The sequence below is a fragment of the Saimiri boliviensis genome, chromosome 2 (genome assembly GCF_048565385.1).
Source record: "Saimiri boliviensis isolate mSaiBol1 chromosome 2, mSaiBol1.pri, whole genome shotgun sequence".
Taxonomy (NCBI): domain Eukaryota; kingdom Metazoa; phylum Chordata; class Mammalia; order Primates; family Cebidae; genus Saimiri; species Saimiri boliviensis.
The window spans coordinates 32473961-32486308 of NC_133450.1; the positions used below are offsets into that span (position 1 = coordinate 32473961).

Sequence of the window (12348 nt, forward strand, 5' to 3'; positions counted from 1 at the left end):
GAGCTTTTAAATATCTATACAATCATCCAATCATCACAATGGTTTTAGGCTTTGTTCTGAAATCTTCTATTTAATGTCTGTTATCAGTAATTCATATTTTCTCTTTTTCTTTATCAATCTTGCTAGGTGTTTATTACTTTTATTAGTCATTTCAAAGAATTAATTTTTGATTTATATTCTCTTATTTTTCATCTGTTTTCTAGTTCATTGACTTGTGCTTTAATCTTTATTATTTCCTAATTTTTACTTATCTTGGGTTTAATTTGTTCACTTTCTTTCTAGTTTCTTTCTTTTCTTTTTTTTTTTTTTTGAGATGGACTCTCGCTCTGTCACCCAGGCTGGAATGTAGTGCACAGTCTTGGCTCACTGCAACCTCCCCTCCCAGGTTCAAGCAATTCTCCTGCCTCAGCCTCCCCAGTAGCTGGAATTACAGGCACACGCCACCATGCCCGGGTAGTTTTTTGTGTTTTTAGTAGAGACAGGGTTTTGCCATGTTGGCCACACTGGTCTGGAACTCCTGACCTCATGATCCACCCGCCTCAGCCTCCCAAAGTGCTGGGATTACAGGCATGAGCCACCACACCCAGCTATAGTTTCTTATGTTAAAAATGTAGATAATTTTGGAGGGTAACAGCATTATTGAGATAGAATTCAGATACCACACAATTTACCCATTTAAAGTATACAATTAAAAGGTTCTAAGTACATTCACGGGGTTAGGCAACCAATATCAAATATATTTTAGAACATTTTCATCACCCCAAAAAGAAACCATATATTCTTTATCAATCACTTCACCCCTCCTTCAGCTCTGAACAACCACTAATCTAATTCTAGTCTCTATAGATTTGTTTATCATGGCTATTTCCTATAAATGGAATCACAGAATATGTGGTCTTTTGTGACTGATTTATTTAGCATAATGTTTTCAAGGTTCATCCATGTTATAGTATGTGTTAGTACTTAATTCCTTTTTATTGCTGAATAGTATTCCATTGTATGGACATAGCATATTTTATGTACATTCATCAATTGATAATAAATGGCTGATTTTAAGTTTTTCTTCATTTTTAATATAAACACTTAAAAGTGTAACATGTCTCTGAGCACTCCTTTATCTGCATAATACAGTTCTGGTATCTTGGATTTTAATTACAATTCCATTCAAAATATTTTCTAATTTCCCTAGTCAAATAAATCATGGATTTAAAAAATAAACACATTAATTAATTTCCAAATGTTTGGGACTTTTGTCTATGTCCTGCAGACTGAATAATCTCAATCGATCTATCTTCACATTCACTTTTTCTCCAGTTGCCTCCAAGATGCTGTTAAGAGCATCTAATGAATTTTTCATTTCAGTTATTGTACTTTTCAGCTATAAAATTTCCATTTTCTTCTATTTTAATAGTATCTATTTCTCTTCTCTAACCTGATTCCCCCACCAGGTTTATTTGCTATGACCAAATGTTTTCTAAATTCCTAAACACATTTATAATGATTGCCTTAAAGTCTTGTCTATTTATTGCAGCAACATCTAGGTCATCTCTGGTTCTTTTTTTCCCCCGAGTGTGTGTCATATTTTTCTTGTTCCCTCGCAAGTCTTGTGATTTTCAGTTGAATGCTTCTTATAATGGATACTACAATGTAGAGACTCTGGGTTCCATTATGTTCCTTTGAGGAGTAATCTTTTTAACTTGGCTGGACTCAGATTCCAAACTCTGTCTCCCTGCAGTCAGCAGCAGTTGAATTCTCTGCTCAGGTCAGCTTCCAGCTGCTACTTTTTAAAATTTCTCTCTCTCTCTCTTTTGCTATTTATGGACCAGTCAAGAAGTTGGGTGGATTTCTTTAAAGATAGATTTTGGGTCTCACACCATCTACAATAATTCTCTTCTAGTATTTCAACCTTAATTCTCACCAATCTGCCAGTCTGATGCCATGACAACTCCAGACAGTGGATTAGTGAGTGCACACAGGTAAAAAAAGTTGCCGACTTGCAAATCTCACAACATATATTCTATCTTTAAAGGTGAACTTCTTGCCACTTTGTTTTTGATAAATCTCCAGTATATCGAAATTGTTCTTTTTTTATAAACATTTTTCCAGGTTTTAGAACTGTTGTTTATAGGAGGATTAGTCCAACCAAGCTGTTCTGCCATTACCCGAAGTTGAAAGTCATTTTCAAACAATTTTCAAAAAACATACCACTTACCAACACCTTATAGGGAAGATATACAAGGATCTACCTATGGTATATTATAAAAATATGATTTCAGAAAGAATCAAGGTTTACCAAAATATTATAGTAATTTGAGAAATAGAAATCTTTACAGAAAATTACCTTCATCTCCCTTAGGTACATATGTTAGTTTTTAAAAGGGAAAGAAAACTGAGGAAGGAATAAGCAATCAAACTATTCAAATAAAAAATTGGCATTTTTCACAGAAAACTTCATTTAACATTGAAGATGTTGTCACATTTCTGCATGAAATTTAAAGTTTAAAATTTTTCACATGTTCTGCCAAATGAGGGTCAATTGCTATGTTAGATGTCTGCTAGTCAATCTTGTCTCACTCAAATTATCTATCTCTGTACACGACAAATAAGCATCCCTCAGGCTGTGGCTACAGCAGCTGCCACAGAGTTAATGTGGCTGAGGATGGCTGGGGCACAAAGCAATCCCACAGACTTGAGGTCCCAGTTGCTGCGATTAGAAGCAGCACAGCAAGGATTACCCTGTTTAACAAGCAGAGGTCATGACTGATTTTATCCCACAGAAAAACTCAGGTGAACTCTTTGCAAGAATTTTACAGTAAATATCTCATGCAGACCAAAAATTTTAAAGTCATATAAATGAAGATAGTCTTACAACCAGGTAATTGGTTAATGGATTGACAATATGAGTCAGGAAGGAAGGAAGGAGGGAGGGAAGGAAGGAAGGAAGGAGGGACGGAAGGAAGGAAGGAAGGAAGGAGGGAGGGAGGAAGGGAAGGAAGGAAGGGAAAGAGACAGAAAGAAAGATCTAGAGAAAGCCAAAGAGAGAAAAACAACTTGGTTCTCAAAGGTAGACTGAGACCTTGGCTGAAAGACAGAAGGGGTGGAGTAAACTATGAAAATGTTACCAGATGAAAAACAAGAATGAGTTAGGGGAGGCAACATAAAAACTCTGTCATTCTGAAGAGCCACAGACATTTAACATTCAAAGCACCTTGCCATGTTATTTTAATTGGTCAGTATATCATTCTGGGTATATTTGAAAAGTATTAAAAATGTTTAATTGTAGCAACATATGCATAGCATAAAATTTACCATTGTAAACATTTTTAAGTGTTCAATAGCATTAAGCACATTCACATTGTTGGGCAACCAGTGGCATATTTTAAACACTGTAGACTTTTACCATGGCCCCACCATAGCATTTCCTACTGCCTACTGTCTCGAAACCTAACAATTTTCCCTTGAGGAATAAGGGACTCAGGAAAAGACATTGAGACTGATGGGTAAAAGTTACAGAGAGAAAGAATTTGGCCCAACATGAGAAAGAACTTTCTAAGTTTAGATCTGACCAGCAGAGGAACGGGAGGCCTGTGCGCTCCCCTTTGAAGGTGAAGAGTGTTCACACAGGGGCCCTTAAGCCATCTGTTGGGTGTGTTTTAGAAGGGATTCCTGTCCTGGGTGGGAGAGGGATCTCTGGGCTTCCTTCCAACTAAGAGATCCTATAGTGGAACTGACTTAGAAATTGCTGGATGCTCAGGTTTCAGATGAGTTACTGGAGTTCAAATACATTAAATTTGAGCTTTAAAATAGTCACACTTCAAACCACTCATTGACAGGTTTTACCCTTGTCTTAAAATTGTCTGTTGTTTTGTCTAAACTATGTCTAAAATAATTAAAAGTTGGTTACTTGGCTTCAGGCCCAGCCCAACCACTTATCAGCCAAGAGACGTAGGGCAGACAACCCTAACAAGGAACTGCCTTCACTTGAAAGGGCTCTGCAGGCCTTTAGGTTTGCCCCATTCCAATCCATTTTCCACACTTCTACCAGAATAATCTTTTTTTTTCTTGTACACTTTTTTTTTTTAAATGAAGTCTATGCTGCTCAGGCTGGTCTTGAACATTTGGGTTTTAGCGATTCTCCCACCTCAGTCTTTGAGTAGTGGATCTTAACAAAGCACATGCCACTAGGCTCAGCTCCAGAATCATCCTTCTAAGATGGAAATCTGATCATGTTACCTTTTCTTCCTTTAAAAAGTTCTTCGATGGTATCCTTTCATTTTAAAAATAAAGTTCAAGTTTCTAATCCAAGGCCACCCTGCTCATCTCTTGAAGCTTTTCTCTTGTCTTTCCTCCCTTAAACTCCAGTCTTTCGCTTTATCGAATGACTCTGTTCTCCAGTCTTATTTGTCTGGTTAACTCCTACATACTCTTCAAGACTCAGATCAGATGTGACCTTTTAAGGAAGCCTCCATTTCCCCTTATGGCTCAGCCAGGCCTCTTTACAGCACCTCATCATCTGTGGCCATTACACAAGAATTCTAGATAAAGAACTTTTGGTGACCTTTCAGGTCTGAAGGGAAAAAAACGAAGCTGGATTCCTGCCTGAATCCACACAGGACTGCAACCAAAAGATGGAAGGATAAAAAACTAATCTTGGACTGGGGAAGGTCTTTGTATACGTGACATAAAACACAGAAGCCATTTTAGAAAGACTGTTAAATACAATCATATGAAAATTTTTGAATTCTCTGTGTCAAAAAACATGATTAACAAAATCTAAATACAAATGATAAATAAGGAAAATTTGAAATATATCTCACATAAAGAGTTCCTACACAACAAAAGAAAGCAAATGCATATATAAAAATGGGCAAAGAATATAAACTGTATGCACAAAGAGTTACATATGGCTTTTAACCAAACGAAAAAGTAAACATTATTGTAAATTTTATTAATGATAAGAGAAGTGCAAATTAAAAGTGCAATGGGATTTTTTTCACCATTCAGATCAGCAAAGATTTAAAAATCTGAAAACGCTGTTAGTAGGAATGTGTAGAGACAGGTATGCTACCCATACATTGAGTGGAAAGATAAATTTGTATATTTATGGTGACATGACCAAAATTTCAAGCGCACATTCTGTGGATTCAGTCATTTCATTGCTGGGACTTTATCCATAAATATGTACATGAGTAAAACGGCAAATTGAGTGCGAAGCAGTCCTTTTTCCATTCTCTGATTGGAAAGTCTCCTAATAGCTGTTCCATGAAAGTCTCCTAATTTTCTTAACATATTTGATGTTTGTGGGGTGAGTATGCAGCACTTTAAATCACTGACTCCATTTTTCTAATGGGTATTGGTTTGTACAGAATTTTTACTTTTTCTTACATTAGTTTTGATAATTGATTCTTAATTTCGGTAATTTATATTTTGTCTAAGTTTCTAATCATAATTTATATCCATTTCAAATCATTATTTATATTATTCTCAAGATTTTAAAAATATTTACTGTTTATTTTTATATCTTTCTTGTTAATATTTATCTGAACATTTTCTTTGTTTTCTTTCAGTCTTTCTCAGTGTAATATTCCTTAGTTGTTTAAATATAAGCCCTTGGTTATGTTGACTCTCCACTGTTTGCTATTTTGTCAATATTTGCTCTAAATTTTCTTATTTATTTGCTTCATTTTATTTTCTTTGGATTTTACTGTCTTACTCAATTTTCTACCTTTTTGAGTGTAAGAATTTATTCATTTATTTCAAATCTTTTTAGTTTTAACACATTCATTTCAGGTTATAATTTTCCCTTTAAATATTGCTTTAGTTTTCCATAGGTTTAATATGTAATCCTTTTGTTTTTCATTCTAAATATTTGACAATTTCTTCTGATTTTCTTTTTATCTCATGAGTTATTCAAAAGTGAGTTTTCCCCAACTTTTTCCCTTATCAAATTTTATTTTGAAAGATATAAAAACTATAGAAAAATTAAAATGAAGAAATAGTAAAATGAACACACTTATATTACTTATCTAAATTCATAAGTTGTTAATATTTTACCACATATTTTTTCTCCATCAATTTTTTTGGAGGAACCATTGAATGTAAGTTACAGACATTATGACACTTTCCCCTAACTAAACATTAACTATTATTATTATTGTTGGACTTTTTTTGTTACATAGCATTACTCTTAAAGCTTATTAAAAACTTTTTACTTAAATTCTATTTTATCTGCTATTCATGTTGGTATATAGGCTTTGTTTTGATTAGCATTTGTAAGGTAACCTTTTTTGTTTTTGTTTTACTTTTTTATTTCAAACTTTTCAAATATAGTTTGTTTTAGCATGTTTCTTAAAAGCTGTGCTTTCCTGGATTTTATACTAACAATGAACTATCTGAAAAGGAAACTAAGAAAACAATCCCATTTACAATAACATCAATAAAAATAAATACTTAGGAATAAACTTAACTAAGGAGATGAACAATTTGTACACCGAAACTATAGAACATTGACAAAATAAAGAAGACAAATAAATGGAAAGATACCCCATGCTCATGAATTGGAAAACTTAATATTGTTAAAATGTTCATACTGCAGATTCAATGTAATCCTTATCAAAATGCCAATGGCAGATATAGAAAAAACACTTCTAAAATTCATATGGAACAACAAAGGACTTCAAATAGCCAAATCAATGTTGAGAAAAAAAAGAACAAAGCCGAAAGAATCACACTTATTGATATAAAAATATATTGTAAAGCTAGAGTAATTAAAACAGTATGGTATGGCATAAAGACAGATCTATAGACCAATGGAACAGAACAGAGAGCCTAGAAATAAATCCACATATATACAGTTAGCTGATTTGCAGCAAGGGTGCCAAGAATACACCTTTGGAGAAAGGATAGTCTCTGCAACAAAGAATATTGGGAAAATTGCCTATCTCCATACAGTAGAATAAAACTGGACTTATACACAAAATCAACTAAAATGAATCAAAGACTTAAATGCAACACTTGAAACTGGAGAAATCCCAGAAGAGAACAGAGAAAAGCTTTATGACATTGATCTTGGCACTGATTTCGTGGACATGACACCCAAAGCAAAAATGGACAAGTGGGACTAAAAAGCTTTTGTACGAAAAGAGAACAACCAACAGAGTAAAAAGGCAAGCTATGGAACAGGAGAAAATATCTACAATACAAAAAGAACTCCCACAACTCAGTAGCAAAAAGTAAATAAATAAGTAAAATAAAATAACCTGATAAATAATGGTCTTGAATTGAATAGACATCTCTCCAAAGATAAGAAGATGCTTAATGTCATTAATCATCAGAGAAATTCAAAACAACCACAATGAAATAGCACTTCGCACCTGTTACACCTGTTAGGATGGCTATTATCAAAAAAGCAAAAGACAACAGGTGTTGGCAAGAATACGAAGAAATTGGAACCTTTATACGCCATTCATAGGCATGCAAAATGAAAAACAATTATGAAAAACAATACAGAGTTTCCTGAAAAAAAATATAAACAGAAATACCATCTGATCCAGCAATTCTACTTTTGGGTATAGATCCCAGAGAATCGCGATCAGGATCTGAAAGAGATATTAGTACTTCCATGTTCACTGCAACACTATTTACAATAGCAAAAATGTGGAAACAATCTAAACATCCAATGACAGATGAATGGATAAAGAAAATGTGGTACCTTTTCCGCCTCAGGTCGCCGCCGCGAGAGGAGCCGCCGCCGGAAGAGGAGCCGCCGCCATGCCTGCGCATCTGCAATGGGTGGTCGTGCGGAACTGCTCGTTTCCTGACCAAGAGGAAGAAGCAGACCTACACCACCGAGCCCGATAACTTGAAGGCCCGCAACCATCTTCCGCTACAACGGGCTGATTCGCCTCGAGACTGTGGGCGTGGAGCCGGCAGCCGACGGCGAAGGTGTGGTGGTCATGAAGCGGAGATCGGGCCAGCGGAAGCCTGCCGCCTCCTACGTGCCGACCTCCATCAGCAAGAACGCTCGCGCCACGCTCAGCAGCATCGGACACATGATACACAAGTACCGGCCGGACCTGCTCATGGCAGCTATCCGCAGGGCCAGCGCCATCCTGCACAGCCAGAAGCCTGTGATGGGTAAGAGGAAGGGGACCCGCCCCACCAAGAGCTCCTGAGCCCCTTGCTCCCAAAGCAGTAAGTCAGCTGGCCTTCTCAAAAAAGAGAAAGAAAATGTGGTATATACATATAATGGAATATTATTCGGCCTTAAAAATGAAGGAAATCTTGTCACATGCTGCAACATGGATGAACCTTGAGAATATTATGGTCAGTGAAATAAGTCAATGTAAGGACAAACATTGCATGATTCCACTTATGTGAGATATATAATATAGCCAAATTCCTAAAATCAGAAAGTGAAATGGTGGTTACCAGGGTGAGGGGTGAGGGAGGGAGGAGAAATGGGGAATTAATAAATCAAGGGGCATAAAATTTCAGTTATACAAGGTGAATAAGTTCTAGAATCTGGTGTACAACATTATGCCTATGGTTAACAATACTGTGTTGTAAAGTCAAAATTTTGTTGAGTGTAGGTAGATCTCATGTTAAGTGTTCTTATTACAGAGGAATAGAATTTTAAAAATTTTAAATGCAATTTGTGAATCTCCATATTTTAAATGTTGAATCAGTTAGCTTACATTTATTGTTATTACTGTCATATTGGCAATAATTTCTATCTTTTTTTTTTTGTATTTTCTGTTTGCTATTTTTTTTTCTTTGCTGTTTCTTTTCTTTTCTCCCTTCGGTGAAATATGACAAAGTTGGGATACTTTTCTTCTTCTTTTCTGGATTGGAAGCCTAGATTGTATTTTTGTGCCTTTAGTGATTACCTTTTTTTTGTGATTTTAAAAGTTGGCACCAACAAACTATGTCATACATGTATATTCAGATCCTACCATTGAATGCCTCTAAGTCAGTGGTTGCTGATGTGGTTTGGCTGTGTCCCCACCTAAATCTGATCTCGAATTGTAGTTCCCATAATCCCCACGTGTTGTGTGAGGGACCTGGTGGGAGGTAATTTAATCATGGGGGTGGTTAGCCTCATCCTGTTCCCATGACAGTGAGTGAGTTATCATGAGATATGATGGTTTTATAAGGGGCTTTCACCTCATTCACTCTGCACTTCTCCTTGCTGCTGCCATATAGAGATGGACATGTTTGCTTCCCTTTCTGCCATGATTGTAAATTTCCTGAGGTTCCTCCAGCCATGCAGAACTGTGAGTCAATTAAACCTCTTTCCTTTATAAATTACCCAGTCTTGGGTATGCCTTTACTAGCAGTGTGAGAATGAACTAATACAGTTGCAACTCTTAGCAAGAGAAAGCACAGAGGTTCTGCAGTGGTTGTTAGATTTTGTTTCTCATGAAGTTACCAGTGCTCTTTTCTCTTTCTTTTATTTTCTCAAGGAAATTCTTCCTTTGTTTTGTTTTAAGGACAGCCACTATGTTTTATACATCTTTGTATGTTTATAATTTGAGTGTGTATGTGTGTATATGTGTATACATCTGATGAGTTTTAACAAACACATACATAACAAACATGTAATCTACATTTATATCAAGATAACAAATACTTCCACCACCCCAGCAAGTTTCCTTGTGCCCATTGGTCCTAGAATTTTTTTTTCCCAAAACTAAATGAGTGTTGCCGGTTCTAAAACTTCACCTAAAAAGACTCATACAGCATGCACTCGTTTGTCTCTGGCTTCTTTGCTTAGCATAATGTTTATAAAATTCGTCTAGGTTGTTGTGCATATCAGCAGTTTGTTTTGCTGAGTAGTATTTAATTGTGTCAATATATAAAATTTGTCCATTTATTCTCCTCTGGGTAAACATTTGGCTTGTTTCCAAGTTAGGCTGTTGTGAATAAAATTGCTATGAACATTCTTATGTAAGTCTTTTTGTTGGACGTATGTTTTCATCCTCTTGATTAATTACCTAGAAATAGACTACTGGCCCATAGATAATTACATATTTAAATTACTAGAAATCATTTAAAATTGTTATGTCTTCCTTATGAATTGAAACTTTTATTATTATGACATGATTCTCTTTATTTCCAGTAACACTCTGTCTTAAAGTCTATTTGTCTGATAGTAATGTAGACATCCCAGTTTTCTTATGTTTACTATTTGCAGGAAAAAGCTTTATCTAGCATGTTACTTTCGATCTGAGTCTTCACATGTAAGATCTGTCTCTTATAGACACAATGTGGGTGGGTCTTCATTTTTTTATTCAGTCTGACTGTCTGTTTTAGTTGGAGTATTTAGTCTTTGAATGCATTTATGGATATGATGAAGTATAGGTCTAACAATTGCTATTTGCTTTCACTTGTCTAATCTGTTTTTGTCCTTTTGTTCTTCCTTTCTTGTCTTTCTGTGATAAAGAAATATTATACATTTCCAGTTAAATTCCCACATTGACTTTTTAGCTATCCTTCATATTACTTTTTACAGTGGTCGTTTTAGGGCTACAAATATGCATCTTTAACTTATCACAACCTACTTAGAGTTAACATTGTACTACCTCATGTAACATATAATTCCTCAACACTATGGTTCCATTTACCTCCCCATCCTTCATTTTGTTGTTATTCTATGTATTTTTTCTACTTACATGATAAACCCCGCAATATAGTGATTTAATTTCTACTTTACAGATTGATAGGAGTTTTAAAAAATAGGATAAGAAACAAATTAATTCTAGTCTAGTGGCAGCCAAGAGAGTGTGTTGCTCAAACCTCCGTTTAAGAACCCTGCTGTGATATCTTCCAGTTGCTACACTTGCGGGTCTGCTGGGGCATTCATGCCAAGGCCGTACTATCTCCCAGCCAATGACTGAGCATAGCAGAGGTACTAGAGCCAGGCCATTCTTGGCTAATGTGGGACTCCTCTCATGAGCATTCTTTACTCCAGAGATTCTGATTGGCCTGGACAAGATTTTCTCAGAGCTGCATTGCAGTAAGACTTCTACACAATCTTCATTTCTTCCCTTTAACTTTTCAGTTGTCAGACTTACCAGTGCCATCTAAGGTTCTCCCTATTCTTCCTTCTACTTCCTTTTATCCTTCACAGGCTTTCCCTCAGTAAATCTCATGCATGTCTAGGTCCATCTTGGCATCTGCCTTTTGGAGGACCTGAACTGACGTAAGTCTGTTATACATCCATATATTTACCATTTCTGGTGCTCTCATGACTTCCTCTGGATTTGAGCTTTAAGCGTTTGTCTTTTTTTTTTTTTTTTAATCTGAACTACCTTTCTCATAGTGCAGGTCTGTTATTGACAATTTTTTTCATTAAAAATAAATCTGAATGTTTTCAGAATTCACCTCCATTCTTGAAGGATATTTTTGCTGGATATAAAATTCTGGTTTGGCAGAATTTTTTCTTCCTTCAGCTTTTGAAATGTTGTTCAGTCGACTCTAGCCCTCATTATTTATTTATCTTTTTTCTTTTTAGAGACAGAATCTTGCTTTGTCACCCAGGCTGGAGTGCAGTGGTGTGATCATAGCTCTGTATAGCCTCAAACTCCTGGGCTCAAGTGATCCTCCCATCTTGGCCTCCCAAAGTGCTAATATTATAGGCATGAGCCACTGTGTCTAGCCTCTTCATTATTTTTTGTTAGAAGACTGACATCATTAGTATCATTGTTTCCTTGTACAGTATAATGTGTCTTCTTATCCCTGAATACTTTCAAAATATTTTTTTCATTAGATTGACTGAAAAAAAATTTTTTTATTAGATTGACTGTGATGTGTCTTGTTGTGGTTTTATTTGTTGTTTTTCTGCTTAGAGTTTGCTGAGCTTCTTGAATTTTTTAAATGTATGTTTTTTAATCAAATTCGGAATTGTTTTGGCCATTATTTTCTCATATGTCCTTTTTTTCCCAAGAATTGTCTCTCTCTTTTCCATTTACATTAATGATGAGCTATTTAATATTATTTTACATGTTACTGAGATTGTGGAGGGTTTGTTACAATCTTTTTCTGGTCTTCAAGTTGGATAATTTCTATTGACTTAAAAGTTTTCAAATTTACTAACCTTTTCCCTTCCTCCCCCTCCCCAAAACGTTTTTTTTTTTAAGTTGTACTTTAGGTTCTGGGGTACATGTGCAGATCATGCAGGATTGTTGCATAGGTACATATATGGCAAGGTGGTTTGCTGCCTCCATCACTCCATCACCTATATCTGACATTTCTCCTCATGTTATCCCTCCCCAACCTCCCTACTCCACACTGCCCCTTCCCTAGTCCCCCCAACAGACCCCAGTGTGTGATGCTCCCCTCCCTGTG

General features: G+C 35.8%; 1 pseudogene; it reads left to right on the plus strand.

Moving 5' to 3' along the window:
* The first annotated feature begins 7770 nt into the window (after nucleotides 1-7770).
* Nucleotides 7771-8174, plus strand: LOC101052105 (large ribosomal subunit protein eL28 pseudogene; annotated as a pseudogene).
* The last annotated feature ends 4174 nt before the right edge of the window (nucleotides 8175-12348 follow it).